This window comes from Maylandia zebra, linkage group LG3 (assembly GCF_041146795.1).
Source record: "Maylandia zebra isolate NMK-2024a linkage group LG3, Mzebra_GT3a, whole genome shotgun sequence".
In the NCBI taxonomy this organism is placed as follows: domain Eukaryota; kingdom Metazoa; phylum Chordata; class Actinopteri; order Cichliformes; family Cichlidae; genus Maylandia; species Maylandia zebra.
Genome location: NC_135169.1, coordinates 52474116 through 52490329, shown reverse-complemented (window position 1 = coordinate 52490329; position 16214 = coordinate 52474116). Strand labels below are relative to the sequence as shown.

General features: G+C 57.0%; 10 non-coding genes across 10 annotated transcripts; all 10 read right to left on the bottom strand.

Annotated features, from left to right (window-relative positions):
* Nucleotides 1-385: 385 nt before the first annotated feature.
* LOC143417155 (5S ribosomal RNA) lies at nucleotides 386-504 on the bottom strand. The gene has a single exon (XR_013097372.1). It is a non-coding gene; the product is annotated as a 5S ribosomal RNA (ribosomal RNA).
* A 2193-nt stretch (nucleotides 505-2697) lies between these two features.
* Nucleotides 2698-2816, bottom strand: LOC143417496 (5S ribosomal RNA). The gene has a single exon (XR_013097718.1). It is a non-coding gene; the product is annotated as a 5S ribosomal RNA (ribosomal RNA).
* Nucleotides 2817-4736: 1920 nt separating this feature from the next.
* Nucleotides 4737-4855, bottom strand: LOC143417154 (5S ribosomal RNA). Its single transcript, XR_013097371.1, has one exon. It is a non-coding gene; the product is annotated as a 5S ribosomal RNA (ribosomal RNA).
* A 1637-nt stretch (nucleotides 4856-6492) lies between these two features.
* On the bottom strand, nucleotides 6493-6611 carry LOC143417872 (5S ribosomal RNA). The gene has a single exon (XR_013098020.1). It is a non-coding gene; the product is annotated as a 5S ribosomal RNA (ribosomal RNA).
* Nucleotides 6612-7746: 1135 nt separating this feature from the next.
* LOC143417294 (5S ribosomal RNA) lies at nucleotides 7747-7865 on the bottom strand. The gene has a single exon (XR_013097514.1). It is a non-coding gene; the product is annotated as a 5S ribosomal RNA (ribosomal RNA).
* A 2278-nt stretch (nucleotides 7866-10143) lies between these two features.
* LOC143417584 (5S ribosomal RNA) lies at nucleotides 10144-10262 on the bottom strand. Its single transcript, XR_013097748.1, has one exon. It is a non-coding gene; the product is annotated as a 5S ribosomal RNA (ribosomal RNA).
* Nucleotides 10263-11396: 1134 nt separating this feature from the next.
* Nucleotides 11397-11515, bottom strand: LOC143417344 (5S ribosomal RNA). Its single transcript, XR_013097565.1, has one exon. It is a non-coding gene; the product is annotated as a 5S ribosomal RNA (ribosomal RNA).
* A 1134-nt stretch (nucleotides 11516-12649) lies between these two features.
* Nucleotides 12650-12768, bottom strand: LOC143417492 (5S ribosomal RNA). Its single transcript, XR_013097714.1, has one exon. It is a non-coding gene; the product is annotated as a 5S ribosomal RNA (ribosomal RNA).
* Nucleotides 12769-14563: 1795 nt separating this feature from the next.
* On the bottom strand, nucleotides 14564-14682 carry LOC143417364 (5S ribosomal RNA). Its single transcript, XR_013097585.1, has one exon. It is a non-coding gene; the product is annotated as a 5S ribosomal RNA (ribosomal RNA).
* A 976-nt stretch (nucleotides 14683-15658) lies between these two features.
* Nucleotides 15659-15777, bottom strand: LOC143417573 (5S ribosomal RNA). The gene has a single exon (XR_013097747.1). It is a non-coding gene; the product is annotated as a 5S ribosomal RNA (ribosomal RNA).
* Between the last annotated feature and the right edge of the window lie 437 nt (nucleotides 15778-16214).

Genomic DNA, 16214 nt, shown 5'->3' with positions numbered 1-16214 from the left:
GGTGTAAGTGGCCTGAGCAAGAGCTACAGACCCTGGTGTGGTGTAATTGGCCTCAATAGCAACTAAGGCCCTGGTGTGGTGTAGGTGGCCTCAGCCAGCAGCCACAGGCCCTGGTGTGGTGTAAGTGGCCTCAGCCAGCAGCCACAGGCCCTGGTGTGGTGTAAGTGGCCTCAGCCAGAGCCACAGGCCCTGATGTGGTGTAAGTGGCCCCAGCCGGTCACTCAGGCCCTGGTGTGGTGTAGGTGGCATCAGCTAGCAGCACAAGACATTGGAAAAGAGCCAAAAGCAATGTCGTTAATGTGCCCTCATTAATGGGCAGCTGCTTTTGGTCTTTTAATACACCCCTTCTCTGGATCAAAAGCGGTTCAATGACATGAAAATGAAAGGCTTACAGCACCAGGTATTCCAAGGAAGTCTCCCATCCAAGTACTAACCAAGCCCAGCCCTGCTTAGCTTCCGAGATCAGACGAGGTCGGGCGTGCTCAGGGTGGTATGGCCGTAAGCTGCTGGCCCCAGCACAATGTCTCAATTTATGGATTCAAGTGATTAGGTGGCAAGTACCTGAAGTTACGAAGACAATCCTATAACCATACCTGCATGTTTGCATAATACCCTAACCCAAAGGCTCAGTTTAGCATTTATCCAACAGCACAGGCCCTGGATTGTTGAAGATGGCCTCAGGAACCAGAACAGGGCCTGGTGTGTTGTACATGGCCACAGCTAGCAGCACAGGGCCTGGTTTGGTGAAGATGGCCTCGGCCAGAAGCGCAGGGCCTGGTGTGATGTGAGTGGCCTGAGCAAGAGCCACAGGCCCTGGTGTGGTGTAAGTGGCCTCAGCCAGAAGCCACAGGCCCTGGTGTGGTGTAAGTGGCCTCAGCCAGCAGCCACAGGCCCTGGTGTGGTGTACGTGGCCTCAGCCAGCAGCCACAGGCCCTGGTGTGGTGTAAGTGGCCTCAGCCAACAGCCACAGGCCCTGGTGTGGTGTAAGTGGCCTCAGCCAACAGCCACAGGCCCTGGTGTGGTGTAAGTGGCCTCAGCCAGTGCCACAGGCCCTGGTGTGGTGTAAGTGGCCTGAGCAAGAGCCACAGACCCTGGTGTGGTGTAATTGGCCTCAATAGCAACTAATGCCCTGGTGTGGTGTAGGTGGCCTCAGCCAGCAGCCACAGGCCCTGGTGTGGTGTAAGTGGCCTCAGCCAGTGCCACAGGCCCTGGTGTGGTGTAAGTGGCCTGAGCAAGAGTCACAGACCCTGGTGTGGTGTAATTGGCCTCAATAGCAACTAATGCCCTGGTGTGGTGTAGGTGGCCTCAGCCAGCAGCCACAGGCCCTGGTGTGGTGTAAGTGGCCTCAGCCAGTGCCACAGGCCCTGGTGTGGTGTAAGTGGCCTCAATAGCAACTAATGCCCTGGTGTGGTGTAAGTGGCCTCAGCCAGCAGCCACAGGCCCTGGTGTGGTGTAATTGGCCTCAATAGCAACTAAGGCCCTGGTGTGGTGTAAGTGGCCTCAGCCAGCAGCCACAGGCCCTGGTGTGGTGTAAGTGGCCTCAGCCAGAGCCACAGGCCCTGATGTGGTGTAAGTGGCCCCAGTCGGTCACTCAGGCCCTGGTGTGGTGTAAGTGGCCTGAGCAAGAGCCACAGACCCTGGTGTGGTGTAATTGGCCTCAATAGCAACTAATGCCCTGGTGTGGTGTAGGTGGCCTCAGCCAGCAGCCACAGGCCCTGGTGTGGTGTAAGTGGCCTGAGCAAGAGCCACAGACCCTGGTGTGGTGTAATTGGCCTCAATAGCAACTAAGGCCCTGGTGTGGTGTAGGTGGCCTCAGCCAGCAGCCACAGGCCCTGGTGTGGTGTAAGTGGCCTCAGCCAGAAGCCACAGGCACTGGTGTGGTGTAAGTGGCCTCAGCCAGCAGCCACAGGCCCTGGTGTGGTGTAAGTGGCCTCAGCCAGCAGCCACAGGCCCTGGTGTGGTGTAAGTGGCTTCAGCCAGCAGCCACAGGCCCTGGTGTGGTGTAAGTGGCCTCAGCCAGTGCCACAGGCCCTGGTGTGGTGTAAGTGGCCTGAGCAAGAGCCACAGACCCTGGTGTGGTGTAATTGGCCTCAATAGCAACTAATGCCCTGGTGTGGTGTAGGTGGCCTCAGCCAGCAGCCACAGGCCCTGGTGTGGTGTAAGTGGCCTGAGCAAGAGCCACAGACCCTGGTGTGGTGTAATTGGCCTCAATAGCAACTAAGGCCCTGGTGTGGTGTAGGTGGCCTCAGCCAGCAGCCACAGGCCCTGGTGTGGTGTAAGTGGCCTCAGCCAGCAGCCACAGGCCCTGGTGTGGTGTAAGTGGCCTGAGCAAGAGCTACAGACCCTGGTGTGGTGTAATTGGCCTCAATAGCAACTAAGGCCCTGGTGTGGTGTAGGTGGCCTCAGCCAGCAGCCACAGGCCCTGGTGTGGTGTAAGTGGCCTCAGCCAGCAGCCACAGGCCCTGGTGTGGTGTAAGTGGCCTCAGCCAGAGCCACAGGCCCTGATGTGGTGTAAGTGGCCCCAGCCGGTCACTCAGGCCCTGGTGTGGTGTAGGTGGCATCAGCTAGCAGCACAAGACATTGGAAAACAGCCAAAAGCAATGTCGTTAATGTGCCCTCATTAATGGGCAGCTGCTTTTGGTCTTTTAATACACCCCTTCTCTGGATCAAAAGCGGTTCAATGACATGAAAATGAAAGGCTTACAGGACCAGGTATTCCAAGGAAGTCTCCCATCCAAGTACTAACCAAGCCCAGCCCTGCTTAGCTTCCGAGATCAGACGAGGTCGGGCGTGCTCAGGGTGGTATGGCCGTAAGCTGCTGGCCCCAGCACAATGTCTCAATTTATGGATTCAAGTGATTAGGTGGCAAGTACCTGAAGTTACGAAGACAATCCTATAACCATACCTGCATGTTTGCATAATACCCTAACCCAAAGGCTCAGTTTAGCATTTATCCAACAGCACAGGCCCTGGATTGTTGAAGATGGCCTCAGGAACCAGAACAGGGCCTGGTGTGTTGTACATGGCCACAGCTAGCAGCACAGGGCCTGGTTTGGTGAAGATGGCCTCGGCCAGAAGCACAGGGCCTGGTGTGATATGAGTGGCCTGAGCAAGAGCCACAGGCCCTGGTGTGGTGTAAGTGGCCTGAGCAAGAGCCACAGGCCCTGGTGTGGTGTAAGTGGCCTGAGCAAGAGCCACAGGCCCTGGTGTGGAGTAAGTGGCCTGAGCAAGAGCCACAGGCCCTGGTGTGGTGTAAGTGGCCTGAGCAAGACCACAGGCCCTGGTGTGGTGTAATTGGCCTCAATAGCAACTAAGGCCCTGGTGTGGTGTAAGTGGCCTCAGCCAGCAGCCACAGGCCCTGGTGTGGTGTAAGTGGCCTCAGCCAGAGCCACAGGCCCTGGTGTAGTGTAAGTGGCCTCAGCCAGTGCCACAGGCCCTGGTGTGGTGTAAGTGGCCTGAGCAAGAGCCACAGACCCTGGTGTGGTGTAAGGGGCCTCAATAGCAACTAATGCCCTGGTGTGGTGTAAGTGGCCTCAGCCAGCAGCCACAGGCACTGGTGTGGTGTAAGTGGCCTCAGCCAGCAGCCACAGGCCCTGGTGTGGTGTAAGTGGCCTCAGCCAGCAGCCACAGGCCCTGGTGTGGTGTAAGTGGCCTGAGCCAGCAGCCACAGGCCCTGGTGTGGTGTAAGTGGCCTCAGCCAGAAGCCACAGGCCCTGGTGTGGTGTAAGTGCCCTCAGCCAGCAGCCACAGGCCCTGGTGTGGTGTAAGTGGCCTCAGCCAGCAGCCACAGGCCCTGGTGTGGTGTAAGTGGACTCAGCCAGTGCCACAGGCCCTGGTGTGGTGTAAGTGGCCTGAGCAAGAGTCACAGACCCTGGTGTGGTGTAATTGGCCTCAATAGCAACTAATGCCCTGGTGTGGTGTAGGTGGCCTCAGCCAGCAGCCACAGGCCCTGGTGTGGTGTAAGTGGCCTCAGAAGCAAATAAGGCCCTGGTGTGGTGTAAGTGGCCTCAATAGCAACTAAGGCCCTGGTGTGGTGTAAGTGGCCTCAGCCAGCAGCACAGGGCCTGGTGTGTTGTACATGGCCACAGCAAGCAGCACTGGGCCAGGTTTGGTGAAGATGGCCTTGGCCAGAAGCACAGGGTCTGGTGTGATATGAGTGGCCTGAGCAAGAGCCACAGGCCCTGGTGTGGTGTAGGTGGCCTCAGCCAGCAGCCACAGGCCCTTGTGTGGTGTAAGTGGCCTCAGCCAGCAGCCACAGGCCCTGGTGTGGTGTAAGTGGCCTCAGCCAGCAGCCACAGGCCCTTGTGTGGTGTAAGTGGCCTCAGCCAGCAGCCACAGGCCCTGGTGTGGTTTAAGTGGCCTCAGCCAGCAGCCACAGGCCCTGGTGTGGTGTAAGTGGCCTCAGCCAGCAGCCACAGGCCCTGGTGTGGTGTAAGTGGCCTCAGCCAGCAGCCACAGGCCCTGGTGTGGTGTAAGTGGCCTCAGCCAGCAGCCACAGGCCCTGGTGTGGTGTAAGTGGCCTCAGCCAGAGCCACAGGCCCTGATGTGGTGTAAGTGGCCCCAGCCGGTCACTCAGGCCCTGGTGTGGTGTAGGTGGCATCAGCTAGCAGCACAAGACATTGGAAAAGAGCCAAAAGCAATGTCGTTAATGTGCCCTCATTAATGGGCAGCTGCTTTTGGTCTTTTAATACACCCCTTCTCTGGATCAAAAGCAGTTCAATGACATGAAAATGAAAGGCTTACAGCACCAGGTATTCCAAGGAAGTCTCCCATCCAAGTACTAACCAAGCCCAGCCCTGCTTAGCTTCCGAGATCAGACGAGGTCGGGCGTGCTCAGGGTGGTATGGCCGTAAGCTGCTGGCCGCAGCACAATGTCTCAATTTATGGATTCAACTGATTAGGTGGCAAGTACCTGAAGTTACGAAGACAATCCTATAACCATACCTGCATGTTTGCATAATACCCTAACCCAAAGGCTCAGTTTAGCATTTATCCAACAGCACAGGCCCTGGATTGTTGAAGATGGCCTCAGGAACCAGAACAGGGCCTGGTGTGTTGTACATGGCCACAGCTAGCAGCACAGGGCCTGGTTTGGTGAAGATGGCCTCGGCCAGAAGCACAGGGCCTGGTGTGATATGAGTGGCCTGAGCAAGAGCCACAGGCCCTGGTGTGGTGTAAGTGGCCTGAGCAAGAGCCACAGGCCCTGGTGTGGAGTAAGTGGCCTGAGCAAGAGCCACAGGCCCTGGTGTGGTGTAAGTGGCCTGAGCAAGACCACAGGCCCTGGTGTGGTGTAATTGACCTCAATAGCAACTAAGGCCCTGGTGTGGTGTATGTGGCCTCAGCCAGCAGCCACAGGCCCTGGTGTGGTGTAAGTGGCCTCAGAAGCAAATAAGGCCGTGGTGTGGTGTATGTGACCTCAGCCAGGAGCCACAGGCCCTGGTGTGGTGTAAGTGGCCTCAGCCAGCAGCCACAGGCCTTGGTGTGGTGTAAGTGGCCTCAGCCAGCAGCCACAGGCCCTGGTGTGGTGTAAGTGGCCTCAGCCAGAGCCACAGGCCCTGGTGTGGTGTAAGTGGCCTCAGCCAGTGCCACAGGCCCTGGTGTGGTGTAAGTGGCCTGAGCAAGAGCCACAGACCCTGGTGTGGTGTAATTGGCCTCAATAGCAACTAATGCCCTGGTGTGGTGTAGGTGGCCTCAGCCAGCAGCCACAGGCCCTGGTGTGGTGTAAGTGGCCTCAGCCAGTGCCACAGGCCCTGGTGTGGTGTAAGTGGCCTGAGCAAGAGTCACAGACCCTGGTGTGGTGTAATTGGCCTCAATAGCAACTAATGCCCTGGTGTGGTGTAGGTGGCCTCAGCCAGCAGCCACAGGCCCTGGTGTGGTGTAAGTGGCCTCAGCCAGTGCCACAGGCCCTGGTGTGGTGTAAGTGGCCTGAGCAAGAGCCACAGACCCTGGTGTGGTGTAAGTGGCCTGAGCAAGAGTCACAGACCCTGGTGTGGTGTAATTGGCCTCAATAACAACTAATGCCCTGGTGTGGTGTAGGTGGCCTCAGCCAGCAGCCACAGGCCCTGGTGTGGTGTAAGTGGCCTCAGCCAGTGCCACAGGCCCTGGTGTGGTGTAAGTGGCCTCAATAGCAACTAATGCCCTGGTGTGGTGTAAGTGGCCTCAGCCAGCAGCCACAGGCCCTGGTGTGGTGTAATTGGCCTCAATAGCAACTAAGGCCCTGGTGTGGTGTAAGTCGCCTCATCCAGCAGCCACAAGCCCTGGTGTGGTGTAAGTGGCCTCAGCCAGAGCCACAGGCCCTGGTGTGGTGTAAGTGGCCCCAGCCGGTCACTCAGGCCCTGGTGTGGTGTAGGTGGCATCAGCTAGCAGCACAAGACATTGGAAAACAGCCAAAAGCAGTGTCGTTAATGTGCCCTCATTAATGGGCAGCTGCTTTTGGTCTTTTAATACACCCCTTCTCTGGATCAAAAGCAGTTCAATGACATGAAAATTAAAGGCTTACAGCACCAGGTATTCCCAGGCAGTCTCCCATCCAAGTACTAACCAAGCCCAGCCCTGCTTAGCTTCCGAGATCAGACGAGGTCGGGCGTCCTCAGGGTGGTATGGCCGTAAGCTGCTGGCCCCAGCACAATGTCTCAATTTATGGATTCAAGTGATTAGGTGGCAAGTACCTGAAGTTACGAAGACAATCCTATAACCATAACTGCATGTTTGCATAATACCCTAACCCAAAGGCTCAGTTTGGCATTTATCCAACAGCACAGGCCCTGGATTGTTGAAGATGGCCTCAGGAACCAGCACAGGGCCTGGTGTGTTGTACATGGCCACAGTTAGCAGCACAGGGCCTGGTTGGGTGAAGATGGCCTCGGCCAGAAGCACAGGGTCTGGTGTGATATGAGTGGCCTGAGCAAGAGCCACAGGCCCTGGTGTGGTGTAAGTGTCCTCAGCCAGCAGCCACAGGCCCTGGTGTGGTGTAAGTGTCCTCAGCCAGCAGCCACAGGCCCTGGTGTGGTGTAAGTGGCCTCAGCCAGCAGCCACAGGCCCTGGTGTGGTGTAAGTGGCCTCAGCCAGTGCCACAGGCCCTGGTGTGGTGTAATTGGCCTCAATAGCAACTAAGGCCCTGGGGTGGTGTATGTGGCCTCAGCCAGCAGCCACAGGCCCTGGTGTGGTGTACATGGCCACAGCCAGCAGCCACAGGCCCTGGTGTGGTGTAAGTGGCCTCAATAGCAACTAAGGCCCTGGTGTGGTGTAAGTGGCCTCAGCCAGCAGCCACAGGCCTTGGTGTGGTGTAAGTCGCCTCATCCAGCAGCCACAGGCCCTGGTGTGGTGTAAGTGGCCTCAGCCAGCAGCCACAGGCCCTGGTGTGGTGTAAGTGGCCTCAGCCAGTGCCACAGGCCCTGGTGTGGTGTAAGTGGCCTGAGCAAGAGCCACAGACCCTGGTGTGGTGTAATTGGCCTCAATAGCAACTAATGCCCTGGTGTGGTGTAAGTGGCCTCAGCCAGCAGCCACAGGCCCTGGTGTGGTGTAAGTGGCCTCAGCCAGAGCCACAGGCCCTGATGTGGTGTAAGTGGCCCCAGCCGGTCACTCAGGCCCTGGTGTGGTGTAGGTGGCATCAGCTAGCAGCACAAGACATTGGAAAACAGCCAAAAGCAATGTCGTTAATGTGCCCTCATTAATGGGCAGCTGCTTTTGGTCTTTTAATACACCCCTTCTCTGGATCAAAAGCGGTTCAATGACATGAAAATGAAAGGCTTACAGCACCAGGTATTCCCAGGCAGTCTCCCATCCAAGTACTAACCAAGCCCAGCCCTGCTTATCTTCCGAGATCAGACGAGGTCAGGCGTGCTCAGGGTGGTATGGCCGTAAGCTGCTGGCGCCAGCACAATGTCTCAATTTATGGATTCAAGTGATTAGGTGGCAAGTACCTGAAGTTACGAAGACAATCCTATAACCATACATGCATGTTTGCATAATACCATAACCCAAAGGCTCAGTTTGGCATTTATCTAACAGCACAGGCCCTGGATTGTTGAAGATGGCCTCTGGAACCAGCACAGGGCCTGGTGTGTTGTACATGGCCACAGCAAGCAGCACAGGGCCAGGTTTGGTGAAGATGGCCTCGGCCAGAAGCACAGGGTCTGGTGTGATATGAGTGGCCTGAGCAAGAGCCACAGGCCCTGGTGTGGTGTAGGTGGCCTCAGCCAGCAGCCACAGGCCCTTGTGCGGTGTAAGTGGCCTCAGCCAGCAGCCACAGGCCCTGGTGTGGTGTAAGTGGCCTCAGCCAGAAGCCACAGGCACTGGTGTGGTGTAAGTGCCCTCAGCCAGCAGCCACAGGCCCTGGTGTGGTGTAAGTGACCTCAGCCAGCAGCCACAGGCCCTGGTGTGGTGTAAGTGGCCTCAGCCAGCAGCCACAGGCCCTGGTGTGGTGTAAGTGGACTCAGCCAGTGCCACAGGCCCTGGTGTGGTGTAAGTGGCCTGAGCAAGAGTCACAGACCCTGGTGTGGTGTAATTGGCCTCAATAGCAACTAATGCCCTGGTGTGGTGTAAGTGGCCTCAGCCAGCAGCCACAGGCCCTGGTGTGGTGTAAGTGGCCTCAGCCAGCAGCCACAGGCCCTGGTGTGGTGTAAGTGGCCTGAGCCAGCAGCCACAGGCCCTGGTGTGGTGTAAGTGGCCTCAGCCAGAAGCCACAGGCACTGGTGTGGTGTAAGTGCCCTCAGCCAGCAGCCACAGGCCCTGGTGTGGTGTAAGTGGCCTCAGCCAGCAGCCACAGGCCCTGGTGTGGTGTAAGTGGACTCAGCCAGTGCCACAGGCCCTGGTGTGGTGTAAGTGGCCTGAGCAAGAGTCACAGACCCTGGTGTGGTGTAATTGGCCTCAATAGCAACTAATGCCCTGGTGTGGTGTAAGTGGCCTCAGCCAGCAGCCACAGGCCCTGGTGTGGTGTAAGTGGCCTCAATAGCAACTAAGGCCCTGGTGTGGTGTAAGTGGCCTCAGCCAGCAGCACAGGGCCTGGTGTGTTGTACATGGCCACAGCAAGCAGCACTGGGCCAGGTTTGGTGAAGATGGCCTTGGCCAGAAGCACAGGGTCTGGTGTGATATGAGTGGCCTGAGCAAGAGCCACAGGCCCTGGTGTGGTGTAGGTGGCCTCAGCCAGCAGCCACAGGCCCTTGTGTGGTGTAAGTGGCCTCAGCCAGCAGCCACAGGCCCTGGTGTGGTGTAAGTGGCCTCAGCCAGCAGCCACAGGCCCTTGTGTGGTGTAAGTGGCCTCAGCCAGCAGCCACAGGCCCTGGTGTGGTTTAAGTGGCCTCAGCCAGCAGCCACAGGCCCTGGTGTGGTGTAAGTGGCCTCAGCCAGCAGCCACAGGCCCTGGTGTGGTGTAAGTGGCCTCAGCCAGCAGCCACAGGCCCTGGTGTGGTGTAAGTGGCCTCAGCCAGCAGCCACAGGCCCTGGTGTGGTGTAAGTGGCCTCAGCCAGAGCCACAGGCCCTGATGTGGTGTAAGTGGCCTCAGCCAGTGCCACAGGCCCTGGTGTGGTCTAAGTGGCCTGAGCAAGAGTCACAGACCCTGGTGTGGTGTAATTGGCCTCAATAGCAACTAATGCCCTGGTGTGGTGTAGGTGGCCTCAGCCAGCAGCCACAGGCCCTGGTGTGGTGTAAGTGGCCTCAGCCAGTGCCACAGGCCCTGGTGTGGTGTAAGTTGCCTGAGCAAGAGCCACAGACCCTGGTGTGGTGTAATTGGCCTCAATAGCAACTAATGCCCTGGTGTGGTGTAAGTGGCCTCAGCCAGCAGCCACAGGCCCTGGTGTGGTGTAAGTGGCCTCAGCCAGTGCCACAGGCCCTGGTGTGGTGTAAGTGGCCTGAGCAAGAGCCACAGACCCTGGTGTGGTGTAATTGGCCTCAATAGCAACTAATGCCCTGGTGTGGTGTAAGTGGCCTCAGCCAGCAGCCACAGGCCCTGATGTGGTGTAAGTGGCCCCAGCCGGTCACTCAGGCCCTGGTGTGGTGTAGGTGGCATCAGCTAGCAGCACAAGACATTGGAAAACAGCCAAAAGCAATGTCGTTAATGTGCCCTCATTAATGGGCAGCTGCTTTTGGTCTTTTAATACACCCCTTCTCTGGATCAAAAGCGGTTCAATGACATGAAAATGAAAGGCTTACAGCACCAGGTATTCCCAGGTAGTCTCCCATCCAAGTACTAACCAAGCCCAGCCCTGCTTAGCTTCCGAGATCAGACGAGGTCGGGCGTGCTCAGGGTGGTATGGCCGTAAGCTGCTGGCCCCAGCACAATGTCTCAATTTATGGATTCAACTGATTAGGTGGCAAGTACCTGAAGTTACGAAGACAATCCTTTAACCATACCTGCATGTTTGCATAATACCCTAACCCAAAGGCTCAGTTTAGCATTTATCTAACAGCACAGGCCCTGGATTGTTGAAGATGGCCTCAGGAACCAGCACAGGGCCTGGTGTGTTGTACATGGCCACAGCTAGCAGCACAGGGCCTGGTTTGGTGAAGATGGCCTCGGCCAGAAGCGCAGGGCCTGGTGTGATGTGAGTGGCCTGAGCAAGAGCCACAGGCCCTGGTGTGGTGTAAGTGGCCTCAGCCAGAAGCCACAGGCACTGGTGTGGTGTAAGTGGCCTCAGCCAGCAGCCACAGGCCCTGGTGTGGTGTAAGTGGCCTCAGCCAGCAGCCACAGGCCCTGGTGTGGTGTAAGTGGCCTCAGCCAGCAGCCACAGGCCCTGGTGTGGTGTAAGTGGCCTCAGCCAGAGCCACAGGCCCTGGTGTGGTGTAAGTGGCCTCAGCCAGTGCCACAGGCCCTGGTGTGGTGTAAGTGGCCTGAGCAAGAGCCACAGACCCTGGTGTGGTGTAATTGGCCTCAATAGCAACTAATGCCCTGGTGTGGTGTAGGTGGCCTCAGCCAGCAGCCACAGGCCCTGGTGTGGTGTAAGTGGCCTCAATAGCAACTAATGCCCTGGTGTGGTGTAAGTGGCCTCAGCCAGCAGCCACAGGCCCTGGTGTGGTGTAAGTGGCCTGAGCAAGAGCCACAGACCCTGGTGTGGTGTAATTGGCCTCAATAGCAACTAAGGCCCTGGTGTGGTGTAGGTGGCCTCAGCCAGCAGCCACAGGCCCTGGTGTGGTGTAAGTGGCCTCAGCCAGAGCCACAGGCCCTGGTGTGGTGTAAGTGGCCTCAGCCAGCAGCCACAGGCCCTGATGTGGTGTAAGTGGCCCCAGCCGGTCACTCAGGCCCTGGTGTGGTGTAGGTGGCATCAGCTAGCAGCACAAGACATTGGAAAACAGCCAAAAGCAATGTCGTTAATGTGCCCTCATTAATGGGCAGCTGCTTTTGGTCTTTTAATACACCCCTTCTCTGGATCAAAAGCGGTTCAATGACATGAAAATGAAAGGCTTACAGCACCAGGTATTCCCAGGCAGTCTCCCATCCAAGTACTAACCAAGCCCAGCGCTGCTTAGCTTCCGAGATCAGACGAGGTCGGGCGTGCTCAGGGTGGTATGGCCGTAAGCTGCTGGCCCCAGCACAATGTCTCAATTTATGGATTCAACTGATTAGGTGGCAAGTACCTGAAGTTACGAAAACAATCCTTTAACCATACCTGCATGTTTGCATAATACCCTAACCCAACGGCTCAGTTTAGCATTTATCTAACAGCACAGACCCTGGATTGTTGAAGATGGCCTCAGGAACCAGCACAGGGCCTGGTTTGGTGAAGATGGCCTCGGCCAGATGCGCAGGGCCTGGTGTGATGTGAGTGGCCTCAGCCAGCAGCCACAGGCCCTTGTGTGGTGTACATGGCCACAGCCAGCAGCCACAGGCCCTGGTGTGGTGTAAGTGGCCTCAATAGCAACTAAGTCCGTGGTGTGGTGTAAGTGGCCTCAGCCAGCAGCCACAGGCCTTGGTGTGGTGTAAGTCGCCTCATCCAGCAGCCACAGGCCCTGGTGTGGTGTAAGTGGCCTCAGCCAGCAGCCACAGGCCCTGGTGTGGTGTAAGTGGCCTCAGCCAGTGCCAGAGGCCCTGGTGTGGTGTAATTGGCCTCAATAGCAACTAAGGCCCTGGTGTGGTGTATGTGGCCTCAGCCAGCAGCCACAGGCCCTGGTGTGGTGTAAGTGGCCTCAGAAGCAAATAAGGCCGTGGTGTGGTGTAAGTGGCCTCAGCCAGAGCCACAGGCCCTGGTGTGGTGTAAGTGGCCTGAGCAAGAGCCACAGGCCCTGGTGTGGTGTAAGTGGTCTCAACCAGCAGCCACAGGCCCTTGTGTGGTGTAAGTGGCCTCAGCCAGCAGCCACAGGCCCTGGTGTGGTGTAAGTGGCCTGAGCAAGAGCCACAGACCCTGGTGTGGTGTAATTGGCCTCAATAGCAACTAAGGCCCTGGTGTGGTGTAGGTGGCCTCAGCCAGCAGCCACAGGCCTTGGTGTGGTGTAAGTGGCCTCAGCCAGAGCCACAGGCCCTGATATGGTGTAAGTGGCCCCAGCCGGTCACTCAGGCCCTGGTGTGGTGTAGGTGGCATCAGCTAGCAGCACAAGACATTGGAAAACAGCCAAAAGCAATGTCGTTAATGTGCCCTCATTAATGGGCAGCTGCTTTTGGTCTTTTAATACACCCCTTCTCTGGATCAAAAGCGGTTCAATGACATGAAAATGAAAGGCTTACAGCACCAGGTATTCCAAGGAAGTCTCCCATCCAAGTACTAACCAAGCCCAGCCCTGCTTAGCTTCCGAGATCAGACGAGGTCAGGCGTGCTCAGGGTGGTATGGCCGTAAGATGCTGGCTCCAGCACAATGTCTCAATTTATGGATTCAAGTAATTAGGTGGCAAGTACCTGAAGTTACGAAGACAATCCTATAACCATACCTGCATGTTTGCATAATACCCTAACCCAAAGGCTCAGTTTAGCATTTATCCAACAGCACAGGCCCTGGATTGTTGAAGATGGCCTCAGGAACCAGAACAGGGCCTGGTGTGTTGTACATGGCCACAGCTAGCAGCACAGGGCCTGGTTTGGTGAAGATGGCCTCGGCCAGAAGCACAGGCCCTGGTGTGATATGAGTGGCCTGAGCAAGAGCCACAGGCCCTGGTGTGGTGTAATTGGCCTCAATAGCAACTAAGGCCCTGGTGTGGTGTAAGTGGCCTCAGCCAGAGCCACAGGCCCTGGTGTGGTGTAAGTGGCCTCAGCCAGAGCCACAGGCCATGGTGTGGTGTAAGTGGCCTCAATAGCAACTAAGGCCCTGGTGTGGTGTAAGTGGCCTCAGCCAGAGCCACAGGCCCTGGTGTGGTGTAAGTGGCCTGAGCAAGAGCCACAGACCCTGGTGTGGTGTAATTGGCCTCAATAGCAACTAATGCCCTGGTGTGGTGTAAGTGGCCTCAGCCAGCAGCCACAGGCCCTGGTGTGGTGTAAGTGGCCTCAGCCAGCAGCCACAGGCCCTGGTGTGGTGTAAGTGGCCTCAGAAGCAAATAAGGCCGTGGTGTGGTGTATGTGGCCTCAGCCAGCAGCCACAGGCCCTGGTGTGGTGTAAGTGGCCTCAATAGCAACTAAGGCCCTGGTGTGGTGTAAGTGGCCTCAGCCAGCAGCCACAGGCCTTGGTGTGGTGTAAGTCGCCTCATCCAGCAGCCACAGGCCCTGGTGTGGTGTAAGTGGCCTCAGCCAGAGCCACAGGCCCTGGTGTGGTGTAATTGGCCTCAATAGCAACTAATGCCCTGGTGTGGTGTAAGTGGCCTCAGCCAGCAGCCACAGGCCCTGATGTGGTGTAAGTGGCCGCAGCCGGTCACTCAGGCCCTGGTGTGGTGTAAGTGGCCTCAGCCAGCAGCCACAGGCCCTGGTGTGGTGTAGGTGGCCTCAGCCAGTGCCACAGGCCCTGGTGTGGTGTAATTGGCCTCAATAGCAACTAAGGCCCTGGTGTGGTGTATGTGGCCTCAGCCAGCAGCCACAGGCCCTGGTGTGGTGTACATGGCCACAGCCAGCAGCCACAGGCCCTGGTGTGGTGTAAGTGGCCTCAGAAGCAAATAAGGCCGTGGTGTGGTGTAAGTGGCCTAAGCCAGAGCCACAGGCCCTGGTGTGGTGTAAGTGGCCTCAATAGCAACTAAGGCCCTGGTGTGGTGTAAGTGGCCTCATCCAGCAGCCACAGGCCTTGGTGTGGTGTAAGTCGCCTCATCCAGCAGCCACAGGCCCTGGTGTGGTGTAAGTGGCCTCAGCCAGTGCCACAGGCCCTGGTGTGGTGTAAGTGGCCTGAGCAAGAGCCACAGACCCTGGTGTGGTGTAATTGGCCTCAATAGCAACTAATGCCCTGGTGTGGTGTAGGTGGCCTCAGCCAGCAGCCACAGGCCCTGGTGTGGTGTAAGTGGCCTCAGCCAGCAACCACAGGCCCTGATGTGGTGTAAGTGGCCCCAGCCGGTCACTCAGGCCCTGGTGTGGTGTAAGTGGCATCAGCTAGCAGCACAAGACATTGGAAAAGAGCCAAAAGCAATGTCGTTAATGTGCCCTCATTAATGGGCAGCTGCTTTTGGTCTTTTAATACACCCCTTCTCTGGATCAAAAGCGGTTCAATGACATGAAAATGAAAGGCTTACAGCACCAGGTATTCCAAGGAAGTCTCCCATCCAAGTACTAACCAAGCCCAGCCCTGCTTAGCTTCCGAGATCAGACGAGGTCAGGCGTGCTCAGGGTGGTATGGCCGTAAGCTGCTGGCCACAGCACAATGTCTCAATTTATGGATTCAAGTGATTAGGTGGCAAGTACCTGAAGTTACGAAGACAATCCTATAACCATACCTGCATGTTTGCATAATACCCTAACCCAAAGGCTCAGTTTAGCATTTATCCAACAGCACAGGCCCTGGATTGTTGAAGATGGCCTCAGGAACCAGAACAGGGCCTGGTGTGTTGTACATGGCCACAGCTAGCAGCACAGGGCCTGGTTTGGTGAAGATGGCCTCGGCCAGAAGCACAGGGCCTGGTGTGATATGAGTGGCCTGAGCAAGAGCCACAGGCCCTGGTGTGGTGTAAGTGGCCTCAGCCAGCAGCCACAGGCCCTGGTGTGGTGTAAGTGACCTCAGCCAGAGCCACAGGCCCTGGTGTGGTGTAAGTGGCCTCAGCCAGCAGCCACAGGCCCTGGTGTGGTGTAAGTGGCCTCAGCCAGTGCCACAGGCCCTGGTGTGGTCTAAGTGGCCTGAGCAAGAGTCACAGACCCTGGTGTGGTGTAATTGGCCTCAATAGCAACTAATGCCCTGGTGTGGTGTAGGTGGCCTCAGCCAGCAGCCACAGGCCCTGGTGTGGTGTAAGTGGCCTCAGCCAGTGCCACAGGCCCTGGTGTGGTGTAAGTGGCCTGAGCAAGAGCCACAGACCCTGGTGTGGTGTAATTGGCCTCAATAGCAACTAATGCCCTGGTGTGGTGTAAGTGGCCTCAGCCAGCAGCCACAGGCCCTGGTGTGGTGTAAGTGGCCTCAGCCAGCAGCCACAGGCCCTGATGTGGTGTAAGTGGCCCCAGCCGGTCACTCAGGCCCTGGTGTGGTGTAGGTGGCATCAGCTAGCAGCACAAGACATTGGAAAACAGCCAAAAGCAATGTCGTTAATGTGCCCTCATTAATGGGCAGCTGCTTTTGGTCTTTTAATACACCCCTTCTCTGGATCAAAAGCGGTTCAATGACATGAAAATGAAAGGCTTACAGCACCAGGTATTCCCAGGTAGTCTCCCATCCAAGTACTAACCAAGCCCAGCCCTGCTTAGCTTCCGAGATCAGACGAGGTCGGGCGTGCTCAGGGTGGTATGGCCGTAAGCTGCTGGCCCCAGCACAATGTCTCAATTTATGGATTCAAGTGATTAGGTGGCAAGTACCTGAAGTTACGAAGACAATCCTTTAACCATACCTGCATGTTTGCATAATACCCTAACCCAAAGGCTCAGTTTAGCATTTATCTAACAGCACAGGCCCTGGATTGTTGAAGATGGCCTCAGGAACCAGCACAGGGCCTGGTGTGTTGTACATGGCCACAGCTAGCAGCACAGGGCTTGGTTTGGTGAAGATGGCCTCGGCCAGAAGCGCAGGGCCTGGTGTGATGTGAGTGGCCTGAGCAAGAGCCACAGGCCCTGGTGTGGTGTAAGTGGCCTCAGCCAGAAGCCACAGGCACTGGTGTGGTGTAAGTGGCCTCAGCCAGCAGCCACAGGCCCTGGTGTGGTGTAAGTGGCCTCAGCCAGCAGCCACAGGCCCTGGTGTG